Here is a 6,000-nt window from a genome sequence, read left to right as displayed (position 1 = left end):
TCTGTCTTCAGTCACCATCGAATTAACATAGAAAGAAGCAAATTCACTTTTCCTAGAGGATCTTACCGGTCAACCAAATGGAAGTACCTCAAACACCACCCCCACCCCAATTTAAAAAATAAGGGGGTACCTCAAGCCCTCCACCTTATTAAAAAAGTAAGGGTTTCCTCAGGCCCCCCGCACCCAAGTTATATATATATATATATAAATCCTGTTTCAATGAAATCAACATTTTGTTTGCTAGCTTAGTCCTGTTTCTCTGTAATTATAATCCTCAACATGATCACAATTATAATATACCTTTGCCCACATTACCTTCCATAGTAGATAATATAAAAGAATGCAGTTGCAAAGTAACCCAACTTATGCATTAGCTTGCAACAATACAACCCAAAACCTCATTGCATGCACAGGATATCTAAAGACAAAAATGTTTTCATGATTACCTTCCATGAAAGATTGGCTATCAAGTATTCCATTTTCAATTCAGCATTTATATGAATTTGTAGTTTTGCCTATTCACTTGCTTTCTTGAATACTTCAGTCAGAAGTATGACTATTGAGTTATTCTCACCAATGGGTTGCTCGGATGGTTAAGCATTTTGTTTTTCTAGTAAATTGACATGATCTTAAAACAGTTTAGCAAGAAAGAAAAAACATGTACAAATAAAAACAGGAGGAGAAGAAGAGAAGTACCAGCCAGAGTAGCCAAGGACTGGGTCTTGATAGGTGTTCAAAATCTACAAGAAGATGAACTAAGAATGCAGAAAGATAAAAGAACCACCAAAGTCACATAAAACCTAACAATTTGATAGTCCATTACAACTGTAAAATCATCATTTTGTTCAAAATCAGATAGTCATAAAGTCTTGACAAACTGGAAGAAGCTGACTAGTTGAACATATTGTACTCTTTGTCCTTAATTGTGTTTAATAACACAACACATTCAAAGAATGAACTGTATCTGTGAGAAAGCTAAACAATTTAAGAATTAGATAGTATTGAGTCTTATATCATTCTTTTATTATCTTTTGTTTTATTATTATTATTATTATTATTATTATTATCACTAATATTCTTTGATTAGGGTTGATAATAGAAGTAGGTAACCTCAAGGAAATCCTAGTATTTCGTCAGTATGGAAAAGTTATGACAAGTTCAAAATGTAGAGTATGATATAAGTCAATTTCATATTTGCTATAGTGTGTGAAACCACAATGAGATTGAGTTATCGAGTTCACACAACAGGAGAATCCCCCAAAACAAAAAGAAAATAACAATAGTAATAAATGGCAGATCTCGAATAGCAGCAAAGGCATCGCATTTGATACTCAAGTATGGGACAAACTTCAGATGTATTAAGAATTGAAGCCGAAGAAATTCAAAAGCTTTCACTAATCCCAGAGCATCATACAGCACAAGGAGCGGAATCCGATCAATGCCATAGAAAGAGCATAAATGAATAACATGAACAATTGGTCCTCTGGCACCTAGTGCTGCAACTGCTTCTACAATGTATAGTTACTAGGATGCAAGGCTGTGATTATCATAGGACCACGATTAAACATGTAGTTTCCAGCACAAAAGTTCAAATGGAGATTTTCCTAAGGTAGGTATATTTTCTGTGGATGCACGTGCATGCTCAGAACTTGGTGAGGAGAAAATTAAAAAAAAAAATAATAATAAAAGGGAAGAAGCTAGTGCCAGTGTTGGGAGAGAGAAAGAGAGAGCTGGACATAGACTTACCCTGTTGGCAACCAAACGAGGCTCTCCACATGAGCGCCCATAATCCGACAATTAAGAAAGGCACTTTCCAGATATGTGTTGAACACTTTGAGTCTCTTCCGCTAGTGATGGTAGGATATATAATTCCATGAACAAAATTCATCCGGTTCACTTTCTTCCTTGTCACAAATAATCATGATGATCTCACCATTGATGCTGCCAATCGGGTAGAGCACTTTCCCATGCAATAGGTTCTTGGAAACCAATACATCCTTTGCCGCTTGAGTCAGATCAACGCGGCGATCTCTGGCCCATGCCCTACTGGCCGAATCCCCCTCCTTGAGCAGCCAAAGATCCATGAGTGTGTTACGAGCGTCGGTGTAGAGGAGATAAAGAGATCCGTGTTACGTGCACGTTGTGATAAACGAATCTATCCTTCTCGCGTCCGCAGCAGTTTTGCGGATAAGGAACGAGCTCGAACCTCTCCTGGCGGATATCAAAAGCAACCACGAACTCCGATCGCCGCTGCTGCTTAAACATTGAACCATAAGCACCGTCACGTTCTTCTTCCTCACATTCGTCAGAGCTGTCATAGACCCAGTAGACAGTACCACGAACGACAGGGAGAGAAAGCTGACGTTTGGTGCAGGGGTAGACATTATTTTCCTTGCCCACGATTTGCCTCCCAGAGGAAGAGGAGGAGGAGGACGAGCCAAGCGCGTAGATCTGCCAAATGTGGTTGAAGACGCGGACGAGCTTATAGGATGAGAGATCAGAAGAGGAAGGGTCGCGCACGATGGTGCAGGTGATGATGTCGACGTCCTTGGGGTCGGAAACATGAGGAAGGGTGAGCACCTTCCTCAGCGCAAGGTTTACTATGGAGCAGGTGGCCTCCCCTTCTTCTTCACCGGACGTGCGCTTCTTCAAGCAGATCAAGCCTTGAACCCTTTTCCTCAATAAAAAATAAGACACTAACCGCCATAACATAAAACTCATTATTAATGTATATAAAACTTAAATAAAAATAAGCCCATCAGCCCAACGATCACTGGATCAACCAAGAGCACAATTGGGTCATTGTAAAACTTTTGTCAAGTAGAGCTTGCATAGTCGCCGGCAATAGCTAATTGATTTTGATTCTTGAAATAATAAAACTTTTTCCAATTATAACCATATTAACTTTTGAGTTAAATAAAAATGCATTTAATTCTGGTTTGGATATTTAACGGGTCAGCTATTGATGGATCAAACAGACCCAACTGTGTTATTGATGGGTCAATCAACTATTGGGTTGATTGGCGCATTGCAATTGTTCTCTTGTGACCTATATTATAAAGTTGCATCTAGAGTCTATTTTCCTTTTGTTGAGTCTGATGTAAGTTGCTCGGTTCAGGTGAATCAATACCTCGAAGGGGCAACTCGTATACTTAAACTATAAGTGGCCTATGGGTTAAATTGTGAATGAATCAAATGCGTTGAGTTTTTTTTTGTTTACCCTCGTTGTGATTGCAATTCTTCGCTCTCCATTCTCTCTTGTACTCTGATTACAAGCTTTCGTGACTGACAAGTGAGCGATAACAAGGCTTGTGGCGATAAGGAAGGATTGCCACGTTGCATTGGCTTATTGAAGAAAATAAGCTCGTGACAAGTGGTACCAGAGCTCGTTCTCATGATGGGAAAGGGACTCTGGAGTCGGTGTTGACAGACACACCAACAGGTTACGATTTGTGAGCAAGATATCGTGGCGCCCAATCAAAACTTGCATAACTCAAAAGGCAAGGCAGTTGTTGAAGCTGAGGAGATGGGTTCACCTCGATGCCAAGAGCAAATGGTTGCAACTATCAACAAGCTGGTGGAAGATGTGACTTCGCACGAAGAAGTGATTTCACGCGTAGCTAAATCATTCGGTGGACTGAATGATGTGGTGGCTAACCTGAAAGAGCAGGTGATTTTATTGACAAAACAAGTCACTTCGTTGATGACAACAATGACTGACTTGCAGACTGAAGTAAGGGAGCTTTAGTTGAAGAACCGCACATTGCAGCGGACAATGACCCTAAATGGGGGAAATGGTGAGAGGCCATCAAGGATTGATGTGCCAAGACCAACAAAGTTCAATAGTTCTCGTGAGAGCAAGGCTATTGAGAACTTTGTGTTCCAAGTAGAAGACTACTTGGATATTCAGAATGTGACAGTCAAATATCTCAGGATTAAGGTTGCAGGAGCTCTACTGGATGGAGATGCTATCACTTTGTGGAGGCGGAAGCGCAGTGACATAGAGAGAGGTCAATGTGTAATAGATACCTTTGACCACTTCAAAATGGAACTGCGCAACTACTTCATGTCGAGGAATGCGCAAAGACAACCTTACAGGATGGTGTCAGATCTTAAACATATTGGTTCGTTGCAAGACTATATTAGAACGTTTCAGAAGTGGATGCTTGAGGTGCCTAACATGCTAGATGAGGACAAGCTCAACTAGTTTATTGTGGGACTTCAGCCATGGGCACAGTCCGAAGTGGAAAGGAGCAATCCCAGTATTTTGGAAGATGCATACGTGACGGTCAAGCATTTAGCTGACACTCAGCACAAGCCCTTCACCCCATCAACCAAGGTAGAGAAGAAGCCTGACCACTGAGGCAAGAATGATGAGCGATGCGACAACAAAGGTGAGGCATTGACATCCCACCAATTTGATAAGAAACAAAACTTCAAGAAGTATAACAACAACAAGGGATTTGTTATTTGCTGGTTTATGGTGATAGGCATATCGTCAGGCAGTGTCTAAAACATCTTGTAAAGGATGATGGGCAAGCCAATGCAGTGCATGCAGAATGCAGTGATATTGAGACCATGCAACCAAGGATAGGGGTCATGTGAACTATTAACGCAGCTAGAAGTTGCGCAGCTGAAAATATGCAGGTTAGTAAAGAACTCATGTACCTAAAAATTATTATGAATGGAAAGTCTACTTCAACAATGGTAAACTCCAGGGCTACACACAATTTTGTCTCGCGAGAAGAGGCAGAGTGGTTGAGCTTAAAGCCCAGACCAAAGCAGAGGACCATCAAAACGGTGAACTCTGAGGCCAAACCCATCCTTGGTGAAGCAAGAGATGTGGCTATCCAAATTGGAAGTTGGGTCGACAAGGCCAACTTCTCTATAGTGCCCTTGGATGATTTTAAGATGATTTTGGGTATAGAGTTTCTACGCAGCCAGAATATGATGATGTTGTCAAAGTTTAACTCGTTGACGATTATGGGGCCAAACCTGTCACACACAGTTTAATGTCTTACTCAGAAAGGCAAGACTTTAGTATCGGCAATGCAATTGAAGAAGGGTGTCAAGTGTGGGGAGCAAACATTCTTAGTCGCCATGCGCACAGAAAAAGGGAAGGTGCAAGCAACAGTGCCGCCAACCTTAGCTCCACTGTTGACAGAGTTTCGGGAGGGGGGAGATGATACATGTGAAATTGTCGAAACGTCTACCACCAAGATGCGAGGTCGACCATAAGATTGAGGTGACCTCGAGAACGAAGCCTCCTACAATAGTTTCATACCGTATGGGGCCAACTGAGCTTAAAGAGTTGCGCAGACAGCTAGACAAGATGATGGATGCAGGCATTGTTCGTCCATCAAAAGTCTCATTTGGCACTCCAGTTCAATTTCAGAAGAAACATGACGGCTCTAAGCGGTTGTGTGTGGACTATCGTGCGCTAAACAAGGTCACGGTAAAGAACAAGTACCTGTTGCTACTAATAGCGGACTTGTTCGATCAGTTGGACAGCGCCCGAGTCTTTTCAAAGCTAGACTTGAGATTGGGTTACTAGCAGGTGAGAATTATAGATGGCGATAAGCTGAAGATAACTTGTGTCACCCGCTATGGTGCTTACGAATTCTTAGTAATGTCATTCAGGTTGACGAATGCTCCAACCAAGTTCACGACCCTAATGAATCAGATTTTCTACCCTTACTTAGACAAGTTCGTGGTAGTCTACTTGGATGACATCGTGATCTATAGCAACAACATGGAGGAACATGTTAGGCACTTGTGAATAGTGTTTCAGGTGCTAAAGGTGAATGACCTCTATGTTAAATGAGAGAAGTGTCTCTTCAGTTAGGAGGAGATCAACTTTCGCGACCACATTGGGGCGCGTGGTGTTTTGTGCATGGATGGGCAAAAGATAAGAGCCATCTAGAAATGGGTTCTGCCAAGTAAAGTGTCAGAGTTGCGGTCGTTTCTTTGTTTGATGAATTGCTATCGACGATTCATTGA

This window comes from Nuphar pumila, chromosome 15, assembly GCF_984573655.1.
Source record: "Nuphar pumila chromosome 15, dmNupPumi1.hap1.1, whole genome shotgun sequence".
NCBI classification, from domain to species: Eukaryota; Viridiplantae; Streptophyta; class Magnoliopsida; order Nymphaeales; family Nymphaeaceae; genus Nuphar; species Nuphar pumila.
Note: the sequence above shows the minus strand (reverse complement) of the source record.